General features: G+C 37.1%; 1 protein-coding gene across 5 annotated transcripts in view; it reads right to left on the reverse strand.

The window, feature by feature from the left end:
* Positions 1 to 13,963, reverse strand: part of WASF1 (WASP family member 1) — a 101,768-nt gene that overhangs the window by 36,642 nt on the left and 51,163 nt on the right. For 2 of the 5 annotated variants that reach the window (XM_054820557.1, XM_054820552.1), the window contains exon 2: positions 10,115 to 10,195. The exons of the other annotated variants lie outside the window; for them this stretch is intronic. The gene's annotated coding sequence lies outside the window, so the exon portion shown is untranslated. The remainder of the gene's footprint in view (positions 1 to 10,114; positions 10,196 to 13,963) is intronic. 5 annotated transcript variants of the gene reach the window in all.

Here is a 13,963-nt window from a genome sequence, read left to right on the forward strand (position 1 = left end):
TCACTGCTGTTTAAGAACGAGCGTAAAATGAATTGTTTACATCTTAATACTTCCCATACTATTCAAAAATGTTGCTACACATATGGTCAACGTAAGGAGCAATAACTATACAGGGTATATAAAGGAAGTTGACATTTTCTTTTTTTATTAAACCACAGAGTCACTAATAAAATGTACCTTCTTTTATTAAACCACAGAGTCACTAATAAAATGTTTCTTATTTGTAGTCACAAATATAAAAAATACTGTTCCTGAAGTAATACCAGTAACAGTCTCTCAAACGTTCTCTTTATGTTGTGTTGCTGAACTGAAAATAAGATTATGCAGGGATGGATTAATATAATATGTCAATGGGCCACTGAAGTCTATCTCAGTAACGCTGTATAGTAAAGCATTTGATTTGCAAGATCATAATGAACATATTTATAACACATAAAATGATAAAATATATTTTAAAATGCATTTGTTATTTTATTCTGTATTTAATATTGACTGACTTCTGTATTGTTTTAATTATCTGTGACAATTATTATTTTCTTCCTATGGTTACAGGTTGTTCCTTCTCAGTACAGCTGTCATGTCAGATAAGCAGAAAACAGACAACACAGTCACAAAAATGGGTAGGACTTGAGTTCTACTAAATCTTTAAGGCATAATTACAGACAGTGCTAAAAAATTACTTTTCAGCTACTACCATCCAGCCAATTTTCTCCCAGATGCATATCCTAAGACTACAATCTCTTCCCCCTGCATGCACACACACCTGCACATACACAGAGGCACACTCACCTTTAAAGCACATGGAAAAACCACTTGGAAATTATGGCTTTAATTATAGATACAAACCACAGCTACATCTACTTCCTTGCCAAAATGTCTAAGTTTCACCTTTATTCAGCTAAACCAATGAAAACCGTGACAGTAATTTTTTTACACTGGAAAAAACCAAGTTCATATTTTCAGCTCTATAAGGGTTGTGACTATCATGAAATAGTATAATAAAAATTAAGGCAATTTTGGAAAGTTATGAGTGAGAAGAACTGGAATGATTAATTATTTGTATGCTGACTTTTAAGAGCTTTATCTATGACAAATTAGTTTTTTTCCAAAACCTCTTAATCTTAAATGACTGTTACTCCAGCAATGGCAGCAACTCCAGTGAGATAACTGAGCTAACTCCAGCGATGGCAACAACAGCAGAATTCCCAGCATGGGTAACACTGCAAAATATGACCCCTAGTAACAGCAGAGTGGCACTGCTAATGCAGCAAGTACAACTTCATTAATAGAAACAGCAGCACTATTTCAGGGGAGAAAGTCGACATACCAATTCATAACTACAGGGGCCACCTCAAGATTTAGAAGTGGTAATAGCATATTTTTAGTAAGTGAGACACTGCAATCCAGGTCAAGTCCACAAGCTACATCTAACAAAATACAGCATCATAGTATGCAGCAACCACTTTACTGAGTGAGTCCAGACCTCAGGGCTTCCATACCACTTCCAATTTTGTTGGGGAAGATGGTTAGAACTTGACTCCAGCTACAACCTGTTGTGTGGGTCTGGGCTTCCTCAGGGTCCTTACACACTTGTCTGAGATTCCTCCCACCTCTGTTTCGTTTGCGCTGTCACTGGCCCCTTTTGTCCCAGTACACAGATGTCAGAGGCTGTCACCATCATTTACAAGGTCCTTTCATCCCCTCAAGCCTAATGAAAAGATTTCACTCCAATCATGTGTACAGAGCAAAAACCTAAGGCATCCTAAATACAAGGAAAGAATATTCAACTCAATATTGGTTTCTTTTTCCCAATACAGGTGCAAAATAAATTAGGGTTAAATAAACAGCATGCAGAATTTGCAAATCTCATCCCTTTTGTTAAGCAGAATTCCTATTAACGAAGGGGAATTCAAACACAAACAATTCAGAGCAGGGCAGCTTACAAACTGTGGCACTTTTTAGATAGTTTCTTGCTACAAGGCTAAGCTCAGTTTGATTTTATGTAAGTGACTTTTTCTTTGTTTTCACCTCTGATTTTCGGGAATATAAACAAGTACCTACTGATTTGTCAATGTGTTAAGCATCGATTCTTTTAACCATGTTGCTTCCTTCATTTCTCCCCCTACCAACAGCTTCTATCTTACTATGGAAAGTGTCTTTTAAATGTTAAGTTGTTTATATCAAATTTAACAAATCTAAGCAAAAGAAAAAAAAAAAAAAGTCCAGCAGTTATTGCGTGTGTCTTGCTAATAACTGTAAAAACGTTTGTTTGTCTTAATAAAGAAGCTATTTAAATCAAATTGGTCTTGGGAGGAAAAAAAAAATCAGGTTCAACACTACGTACCCTGAACAGTAGGACTGCTGGGGGCAATAAGGCACTAAGCCAGTTGCATTTCTGGCTCATAGACAAAATTCCATGAACAAAGTTAGACCTGATACTGTTTAGCATGTCTACAGCAAGAAACACTTAGACATATAAACTTCCTTCACATTAAGTGTTTTAAGCAAAAATGGAAATTAAAAAAGATAGTGAACTTTTTTTTTTATAACAACTTACTTCCAAAATATATATATAACATAAAAACCACAGAACACACAAAGAATAAAATTTCTGATTTAAAAAAATGCCTAAGTATATTAAAAAAACCATCACCACTAAAGATTTCCAGCTGTTAGATTAGAATTAATTCATATTTGGAGGTTTTTCCCTTACAATTCTACTTCTCAATATTGTTAAAAAACCCTTTTGTTACATATGATGATCCAATTCCTTCATGATCTGTGATATTTAAAGTTTACAAACCAGTAAATAATCAGAAACTGAATAGAATATAATTGCATTTTTCAAATCCAAATATAAATCTTAAAGACACAAAATTCTAATCACCAATTCTTTTCCTTGCAATATGGAAACTACAGTATTAAACTACAGTGAAGAATTACAAAAACCAATCTTGTGAATAGTTCACAGAAAAGATTATAGAATCATTGTGCCCAATCAGATGTGAGCTCTAAAGATACCTTACCACACACAAAAAAAAAAAAAATTAATGAAATTCATCATATGTGTCCATATATTAATGGAGAAATGTCTACGTCATGTGGAACCACATTGAATTTTATTGTTAGGATATTAATCAAGAAAAAAACCCAGTGACTCCTTGCACTTGTATTTCTATTAAGCTTTCTGTAGAAGTAAATTAAAAAAATCTGAAGCATATGCACAATGTATTTGCGTTATATACACGCACACACACATACTGCTACCTCTAAACAGAAATTATTATATGTAAGATTTGAAAAAAAGAGCTGCAAAACTTACCAGCATTACTAAATATTATTCAGATTACCCTACGCTCATTAGTTTTCTCCTAGTGAGCTCCTGTCAGGTCATTTGATTAAAAACAATTTTGGAAGTATCCTGGGTTCTAATTTAGGTACAGCCAAGAATGCTCAAATTAATTTTTGATTACAAGTTTTCCTCTGTTCCCCAAAGGCTAAAAATGTATTAATGCATACCATACTGTGTGATCTGAAATTGCTTTCTGAGACCTATGTTTTATCTGATGACATTTTTTCTCTCAGCATTAATCTAGTCTTCCTGCTAACAGTTTCTACGTAGGGTGTATAACACAAAAGCCCTATGATGGATTGCAACAAGAGCTCTTTCTTATAGTCTTGACAGAGACAGATAATCCAGTGTTAATTTAAAATCAAAACCTTAGTACCAGAACTAAGGGTACAGCTTCTGTGATATTAGCGTATCTATCATAACTACCTTTGAAAATTTTCTACAATTTTTCTTGAAAATGTATGTTGCATGTATTAACAGTTACCTTTGTTACACAGTCCTTTACCAGTTCAGGATGAGACCTATTAAATGCATATGTCAATTTTATAACTTAATTTTATAAAATTTACTAAATACACGTAAAATGAATGTCAATACACTTCTATTGCAGGGATACAACCACCTGCTTTTGAACGGATGGTATTTTGTGGCAGTAAATAATAAATATTTAAAGCAAAGGTACCTGAACTTCCCAGCTCCTAAATAACCTGGTGGGTACTGGGAAGATAAGGTGTTCCACCCTGGCTACAGCACTGAACTGCTACATTCCCCACCAGCGGTGCACCGCCAACTTCCAGAACTCCCCACGCTGGGGGAGCCCCCGTGCCGTGGCACTATTAATCGCAGCCAACACCTCCCGCGTCGGGCTGCTTCGAAACAGGCTGGCCCTCACACAAGGGAATTAGAATTCAAGGCACAGTGCCCTGCCTTAACAACAGAGTTATCCTCACAAAGGAAACACAGAAGCGCTTGCTCCGGTGGCCAAAGCCTGCCCTTTTTCCCCAGACACAAGTGGAGAACCCCCTGAAGGCAGAGTGATTAAGAAATAATTATTCCTTTGGTACCAAGCTACAACTGGTAAATATTAAATTATGATGTGCCAAAAAGGAAAAAAAAAAATGAGTGGCTGTGCATGGGTGAGGAAAGGAAGGAAGGGGAATACGACCATCCGAGCCTTTCATCATGTTGACCTTACTGCTGAATCTGAGAAGGAAATCGGATGCTAATGAAATAATAAATAATGTGAATCTACAGTAGCAATGAGACCAATGTACAGAGGGCTGTGACTAAGAAACCTCATACAGTGCAGGAGCTACTTATGCCGTTCCTGTATACTAATCCACCAGTGAAAAACACTATACTAATATACTCATCCACCACTGAAAAACACTATACTAACTAGTACTCACTAACTAAACTAACAGGTGTCAGCAATGACTATCAGAAGCTTATCGTGCCTCAAAACATGACTACAGATTCGAAGAGATGATGTCAGCACTGCAAGAGCCATAGTTAAGCCACATATTTAAAAAATGAAAATTTCACTGCACTTTATGCTATGATACCACATGCGTAAATGCATTTTATCCTGATAACAAATGCATGAATGACAGATTATTGGTTTTGATTTTCTTTTTCACAGTTTTAAAAGAAGAATTAAGATACACCGACTATCAAGTGGGATGTACAGATGTGTAATAATCATCTTATTATTACTAGCTGAGCTGCTTTGTACATGAATTTTTCCCCCTTGTGAACAATAAAATTCCTCAGAAGAGGATTTGCTGCAAAAAAGGTGAATGTGCATAAACAACATTTTGCCCTGTCTACTGCCATTTATGCTGCTTAATATGTTTGAACAGACACGTTGCAGGGAAAAAGGTATTAACATTCACAGAAAAGTTGTTTACTTTTGAACAGAAATGTTATTAAACATTCAACAGTCCAGAAACACTGATGATTTATATTGCTGAAGGCTAGAAACTGATCATTTCATCCTTCACGCAGTATAATGTTAAAACTCCTCACTGAAGTGAATAACAGATTTGCTAAGGAAAGACTGGAGGACTCAGATGTGCCTGTTTCCTACCCAGTGCGGTGCTGTTTGGGACAATAATTTTTCTAGTATTTTTCCCATTCAATTTTCATCATTTTGGGTATGGGTTTTCAAGCAATTTCTTGGGTAAACTCTTCTACAACCAACTACATCTCATAAACAGCAAAATGTGTCAATTCTCCCTCTTGCCCTCTCAGTTTTGTTCCCTTAGACTTTCAGATTACACATACTGGTTCTTATTTCTTCTTGTTTGCAACCTTCAGGTATTTATAGATGTCATACCCTTTCTTTGCTAGCTATTCTACTAAGTTACACATTTTTGTTCTTATTTAGGAGGAAAAAAAATTTAAGTGTCACTAATTCCAGTAATGTTTATTACTCTTACTCAAGTATTATCTAATTTATCAGCATTATTCTAGCAATGTGGTATCCAAAATTGAAAACAGCATTCTGGATGCATTTGTATTACCTGAGCATACCTACACAAGTCTAAATACCAAGATGGTGTTTAGGCAGCAGTGTGCGCTTGCAGCCCAGAAAGCCAACCGTGTCCTGGGCTGCATCAAAAGAAGTCTCACCAGCAGGTCAAGGGAGGTGATCCTGCCCCTCTACTCCGCTCTTGTGAGACCCCACCTGGAGTACAGTGTCCAGCTCTGGGGGCCCCAGTACAGGAGAGACATGGAGCTGTTGGAGCGAGTCCAGAGGAGGGCCACGAAGCTGATCAGAGGGCTGGAGCACCTCTCCTGTGAGGACAGGCTGAGAGAGTTGGGATTGTTCAGCCTGGAGAAGAGAAGGCTCTGCGGAGACCTTATGGCAGTCTATCAGGAAGAAATTCTTTACTGTGAGGGTGATGAGGCACTGGAACAGGTTGCCCAGAGAAGCTATGGAAGTGTTCAGGGCCCAGGTGGATGGGGCTTTGGGCAACCTGGTCCACTGAACCTGATCATGTCCCTGCCCATGGCAGGGGGATTGGAACTAGATGATCTTTGAGGTTCCTTCCAACCCAAACCATTCTATGTTTCTATGAATTCTTTCAGTTATACCATTATTTGTTGCTATCACCTGCTCTAAACTCACACCTGCATAAATTCAATTTTGCAAGTGAGGGGTTCTTTTTCCCCCCTGATTAAGTTTCTAGTTTGTAAGTCCTTTGAAGGTTGAGGTCTGGACTCTCAAACTCTTGGTCCTTTATGTAGCTATTCTGAAGTTAAATGAGATTCTTCGCAGGACCACATTTTTAAGTTGCAATAGGAAGGGTGTTTTTTTTCTATTAGCCTAATTTATCTGACTTCCAAAGAATAAATAATCTTTTACAGAAAATCAAAGAAACTGCTCACGCCGATATTTACTAACAAGAAATGTCATGCTATTTGCCTTTCTGTTATAGCACTCTGATGAAAGATAAATAAGGCTGCATCCTTTGGCCTATAAAAGAATCAGCACTCATTTAGCAAATTTATGTAGCAAGTAGGGATTACCTGCATGAAAGTTTTAAAACTTATTATATTTTAATCAATTACTTCTAATATTTCATAATTTTTGCAAGCTATAATTTAAACACCTTAAAATAGATCATAGAAAAAACCCTTATATTCTAGACAAAATTAATTTCCTCACTATTTCATAAGAAGCATTTAAACAACTCATATTTACACATGTATTTTTTCCTAAATTTAAATAATTTAAATTAATTCTAGCCAGCATTTACTTTCACTGTCCATGTCTTGTGTTTGAGAAATATTCTTGCCAGGAAAGAAATAAATATTGCAGAGAAAACTAATTTGTTTTTGTGAACACTGGAACTAATTAAAGCTAGTCCTGTCAAGGCTCTTGTGTCATGGTTGATTGTGAGCTTTAACTAAAGCTGTTCCCATAATTGGGATATCTGTAAGATGCCTTTCCTCTCTGGTTTCCTGTATCTATTTACATGTAAACTAACACCGTCACCTTTCCATTGCCCATAACATTTGCAAAGACATACATTTTCATAATATGTGCAGGAGTTTGACAATCTTTCAAATATCTGTTCCCCTATGAAATTTGGCTCAAATCAGACAGCAGTTTAGAAATTATTGGGATGAAACCGGAATCACAGTCAAACAGACAAAGAAAGAATGACTTCATTAACCTCCTTTTCTTGACCCCAGGTTTGGAAACTTGATTTTTAAAATAACTTGTGTTTGTGCTATGCTTCAAATAATTATTTAAAGTTACTAGCTTAAATAACTGGTGGCACAAACAAGAGATAACATTTTGAAATTCCTACAGTTTTGTACTTTCTGATTTGGGCTTGGAAATACAAAATCCATGGGAATGAAAGCTACAGTCACCAAACTGGAAATGCTACCTCAGTTTCAAGCAGAGACAAACTATTAGTATTTGGAAGCTTTGCAAAGGAACTTATCTTCATGAGGTCAGAAGACTGTTGTCAATTGTGCGTTCCTCTTGCATCAGACTTCTTAATAAAGAAACAGTAAAGGTACACCTACAAGGCTTATGGCATTAACATTATTAACTCACTATGACCAAAAAACCCTGCATTTACATATTTATCAGGGAAAATAAAGTGTTTACAGGGAAAACATCCATAGCCCTCAGGACCATTACATGTGACAATCATAATGTATTCTGCGATACGGGAAACAGTAAACACAGATCTCTGCTGGCTCCTTTGAGGGAGTCAAGCTACTACAGATGTGAAAAGGAAAAGAAAAGAAGGTGAATCTGTTTATTCACTACAATACAGCAAAAAGATTAGCCCAGCCAGCTAGAGGAAGGGCAGAGCTAGTAAGGGAGGTAATAAAGTTGGCTCCTTCTCTCTTACAAGTATTTAGCAAAGGGTAGATAGTGATTCAATAGGGATGGAGAAATGAGATTATCTTCAGCTGTCTCCACAGGGAGCTCTGAAAAGATAGCTTGGAATTATTAGACTTTGAACTAGTACATATAATAATCAAGTAATAAAGATACCTGTTTGCCTCAGAGGTAGATAACGTAAGAACCAAGGAACTCAATTAATTTCAGTAATTCCTTCTGCACTTAAGATATGTTAACTGTAGATATTCAGAGAATGTAGGACACAGTATTGGAATAAAACTATATAAAATTGTAATTATCAAATATTGGTGCTGTCATCAAAATGTTGGTTTCAAGCAAGGAAAAAGGAAGGAAAAGGGCATGGCTGGAACATAGTCACTTTAGCAGTCTCCAAGGACAGCAGTAGGAAATCACCATACCTAGCTAAATGCCTGTGCTTCCACAGAATGCACAGAAATCACAGATGCCTATAAAGAATAATCCAGTCCATCTACATTATTATTTTTTTCTACTGAGGATGTATGGAACCAACAGGAAATCTAAAAGGCCTCCATGTACTTCAGATTAACTGTATCTGCCCTCTTTGAAGTACAGGGACCAAAGGAAGGATGGTTCTTGCCTCCTGAACAACAGCCTGCTGTTTGGAGAAGTCACTTGAGAAATGGAAAGACTGACTGAAGGATGGAAGCCAGATTAAGAGGAATAAATTCATTCCTCCCTTGTTGCAGTAAGTAAAAGCATTAAGCCACAGAACATTTTGTGTGAAAGCACTTGAAAATGAGCAAGCAAATAAGGAAGTTCAGTCTTACCCAGAAATTGGGATATTAGCCTCAAACGGCAGAACTAAGTTTCCAGATCTTAATCCCAGAAAATAATTATACATTAAAATAAATATACATTGTCATTAGATAAAACCATCTCCAGAATTATTGATTAGAAAATTAGATATGCATCCTTCCAGGTTAATGTCCCGGTTACTTGAAAGGCATTTTCCCTCTATTGCCTAGCCCTTTCTCCCCTGGAAGGTGGAAGACATAGGTTTAAATCACCTAGCTTGAGTGCTGCACCCACATTTCTCAGTGCTCTAACATGGCATAACCAACTGAATGCTCTATCAGTCAGGGACCGTAATGACCACTCTCACATGAGATGAAATCAGTCATAGATCTAAGCCCCAGCTCACCTTTTCCAGCTTCTCCTGGGAATGACAGAGAATTCAGGAGGCTGTCCAGATATATAGACAAATTAAACACCTCTAAGCACGTGTGGGTGACTTAAGTTAAATGTCTCAGCTAGGCAGGGAGGAGCCTGATGTATTTATATACATAGTGTTACACAGTCCTGGAAAATAAATAGATTTGACTGAGACGTATGTATTTTAAGTGGCTAAATTGCAATTTGGGTAGGATAAGTCATCCTTAAACCACAAATCTAATCCTATCCAATGCAGAGGACAACACTGTATAATCCTATTCATAAACTAAACTAATCAAGCTCCATCTTAAATTTAGTTAAATCCTTGCCCTGATATTACATTTAAGCACAATTCACTCCTTAGATGACAAGAGACAATATGCCAATCCCGTTCTAGATTTATGATTAATATTAATTTTTTCCCATTCTGAAAGTGCTCTTCATTGCCCATTTTCCTTAGAAAATTCTGTCTCTCCAAGGGTACTTCTGTCCTTTATTATCTTCCCAGTTTTACATAATTAAAACATATTATAATTAAATTTAAGATAATTAAAACCAGGCAACAACATGTCTTTCCAACAGAAGGACAAGTTCCGTAGCCAAGGAAATTCAGAATACTTTAATTATCACATGGACTTTGGTTCAAGTCAAGAGGTGTTCTTTAGATAGTGATTCAGGTTACTTTATTAACTTACAGCTGAGAAGACTGTCCAGGAGACTGTAACTAGTACATTGATGAAACACCACTCAGGAATCCACGTAATCCGGACACATGCCTGAAAAGGAGCGGATGTGGAATTTAGCATGGGATTCAACATAGGGGCAGGCTGCTATGTGGCCCAGAATACCTAAGGAGCTCATCACTGTATGGGAAGAGTATGTAAGGAAACACTAGGAAAAGATATTGTACAGAACACAGCTTGGAGAAGGTAAACATAGGTGGAAACCAAGTCCAGAATGGTTCTGCTGTTCTCCAGGGGTTTGCACAGGGGTTAGTAGAGACTTCTTAGATTTACTAATATCCCAAAGTGATTTGCAGGGAGCCTTTAACTAATAAAGAGAAAAGAGCTATTCTTTTTACACCACTGAAGGGATACTTTATGCACAGGAACGTAACAGCTGCAACAGCACACAACGATAATGGCCAGATCATTACAAAATGCAAGGTGTTTTCTGCCAGACAGAGGATATAGAAGCATCCTCAAAACCAAGAGATGTGGGCCAATACTTCTATTGAAGAGACAGTATCATCATGTCTTACACGTTATCTTGAACCAGCAAATACAGGCATCCAAACTTCTTTGATCCAAGATCTCTTTCTTTTTGGCATTAGAAAAAAATTGCAGTAAATTCTTTTCTTGAGACGAGAAGGATTAATTCCATCTCTCTCTAGTTAGAAGAGTAGCTTCTTGTTATTTCAGTCCAAAAAAAAGAAAAAAAAGAAGGAAGAAAAGGAAGAAGGAAGAAAAGGAAGAAGGAAGAAAAGGAAGAAGGAAGAAAAGGAAGAAGGAAGAAAAGGAAGAAGGAAGAAAAGGAAGAAGGAAGAAAAGGAAGAAGGAAGAAAAGGAAGAAGGAAGAAAAGGAAGAAGGAAGAAAAGGAAGAAGGAAGAAAAGGAAGAAGGAAGAAAAGGAAGAAGGAAGAAAAGGAAGAAGGAAGAAAAGGAAGAAGGAAGAAAAGGAAGAAGGAAGAAAAGGAAGAAGGAAGAAAAGGAAGAAGGAAGAAAAGGAAGAAGGAAGAAAAGGAAGAAGGAAGAAAAGGAAGAAGGAAGAAAAGGAAGAAGGAAGAAAAGGAAGAAGGAAGAAAAGGAAGAAAGGTAACTGAAAAGAGATGGAGATGGCAAGGCTGAGGGCTGCTAGGGAATCAGACTAGATGTAGGGGTTACTGAACAGAAGAATGTTGAGTACTTCCTTTCAAGGTGAAACTGCTTCAGGCCTGATCCCAAAGAGATGTCAGGAAGAAGTTAGAGCTAAGAGGAAGCATCTCCTAAGCAAAGATACAAGGTGATGTCTGAGGTGCAACGAACACCGAGCACAAAAATTGTTGCAGTGGAATTGCTGTCTCCTCTACTGAGGCTTACAAAGTCTTAATATGCCTTTGCAACTAAGGAGGTTAAGGAAAACATTCAGAAAAATTAATCTTAGAACCAGAAGAAAGACTCCAAAAAGGATACCAAGGTAGCCACTGAATTCTTTTAAAAAAAAAAAAAAAAAAAGTTAAACCACACTCAACTAAACACCCTCCATACAAAAAAAAAAAAAAAAAAAAAAAAGACGTGTTTTAGTGGCACAACTCTAGATGAACAGACATGTCAGTGAAGTCAAGTGATGTTTGTTGTGGGGAGTAACTCCAGAGGTAAGTCTCTAAAAAGTAGACCTGGTGTTAGAGGAAAATTTATTATGCAGCAGACAATTTTTACACTCAGTGTTCATTGCACTTTTGGTGACACAAAAAGAAGGCAAAAGACAACAAGCAGACAAAAAAAAAAAAAAAGCAATTGGGAAGGAATCCCCTGACCTCCCAATTCAAGTATTGCTGAGAATAGATTGACTTTGAGTTATACGTGAAGCCAAAGAATTTGAAGAAGGGTTAGTCTTCACTTATAGCAGTTCTCATACCCCTGAGACAAGACATAGTCTATTACCCATGTGAGAACAGAACAGCTGCCATTTGAGCTCAGTCACTGGGTGGAATCATTCCTACAGTGCTGTAGTCTTATGCCGTAAGATTTCCTTCACACTATGACAACTCCTTAGGCCAAAGCTTTTGAGATGTTTGAAAACAAACGTCATTTGAAGAGCAGACTGGGGATTTGGGTAGCTACACAGTTCTTCTAGTGTTCTTGCCTTAGTACCACCAGGGAATGAAACATACTCTACGTCTCTGATTTACAGACGTCTGAGACAACCAACCTGCAGCACTCTTCACAGTATGTCACTGGAGGCTTTGAAGTCTCAGCAGAAAAGCAACTCTCTCAACTCTAGGTAACTACTGAACTGAAAATAGTACGAGCAACCAAGAAAGTGGCTCTAGGTATGACAAGTCTATTATGGCATCAAGGTCTGTAAAGCACTGAGATGTAATACTAAGAACTTCAGACCAAGTAACAGGACTACCAAAAGCATCACTTATATCTATTGAGCAAAAGTAACCCAAAGTTTTCCCTTCTTTGGCTTGTATATGAGAGTGTCAATCAAAATTTTTGAAGTGAGGAAATTCCCTGCCATGCCTCTTCAGCAGTTTTTAGTTGGATGAGGAAAGCAAAGCCATCATACTTAGTAGAAAATACTTAAAGTATTAACAGAAACAGCTTGGTTGAGAACTTGTCCCTGAAATGCACAGTGGTCTCACAATCATAAGCAGTCTTATGACGTAAATTCTGGCTGAAGTAAGAAAACTTTGAACAGTTAAGGTCTAGGATCTAAGCCCAAAACAATGGATTTTCCCCAGAAGATTACATCAAGAGCTTCTCCTTAAACCCTTTTCTTACATCTGGCTCAAAGCATCTGCAAATGCATTTGACAAAGACATGGTGCAGGCATGGAAATGTCTGTTCCAACAATGAAATGTAGCAGTCACTCAATGCCCAAACTTTAAAGCTCACTGAAGATTACTTCACAGCAGTAAAAATCCAACTTCTTAAAGAAAAAGGGCGAACCCTGAAGAAAACCATACAATGAGAAGAAGGTCCAGAATGAAATAGACAGGGGAGAGGAGGGAGGAAAAAACCCCCAACAAACAAACAATAAAAATTACACCACAAAAGAGAATGCAATAAACAGAAGTTAAAAAATAAAGGGGGAACCCCCAAAAGCTGAAGTTTATTGCCTACAAATTATTCTGGCACTGTAGACAAGCATTTGAAGCTCTGGCCTGGCCAGACAGTTGAGAGGAGTGAAGAGCAGCAGAGTAGTCTCTGCATGGTGCACACAAAGGCTGACACTACCCTCAAGAATGCTATTGAAGATAAACACATCTTCAGTTTTGAGAACTTTAGCATATCCACAACCTATTTTTGAAAGGAAAATGTAAATATCTATGCAAATGTTACTTAATCTATTGTTTCAGAGGTGGGAGAATTCCATTGACCAATGCCAGGAGACTAATAAAAACAAAATGAGAAACGTTCATCCTCTTTAAAACACAACTCTTACCAAAACTGTCTCTTAGAGACATTGGGGGATGAGAGTACAAAGGCATCACTATGACTAGCATCTCCAGGAAAGTTTCACAAACATTCAGACAAATTGGAAACATTAATACTAAGTGTAGTCAGAATATTCATACAGCAAATTCAGATAGTCGTCTGTCTTTGTCAGTAAAAACTAACAAAATGGAATTGAAATAATATTCCTCTATAGCAAGTTGCTTCAAGGAGATAGCACAGAATTACTTTATACCACTAACATTCTTAGTAATTGATTTGAAATAATCTAAAAAGAAGCTAAAGACAGATTTCTGTTTTTCCCAATAAATATAAAAAATACAAGCCATAAATAAAATCCTTGCCTTACTCTATATACCACAATGACAGATGCAATGAAAA

The sequence above is a fragment of the Grus americana genome, chromosome 3, assembly GCF_028858705.1.
Source record: "Grus americana isolate bGruAme1 chromosome 3, bGruAme1.mat, whole genome shotgun sequence".
NCBI classification, from domain to species: domain Eukaryota; kingdom Metazoa; phylum Chordata; class Aves; order Gruiformes; family Gruidae; genus Grus; species Grus americana.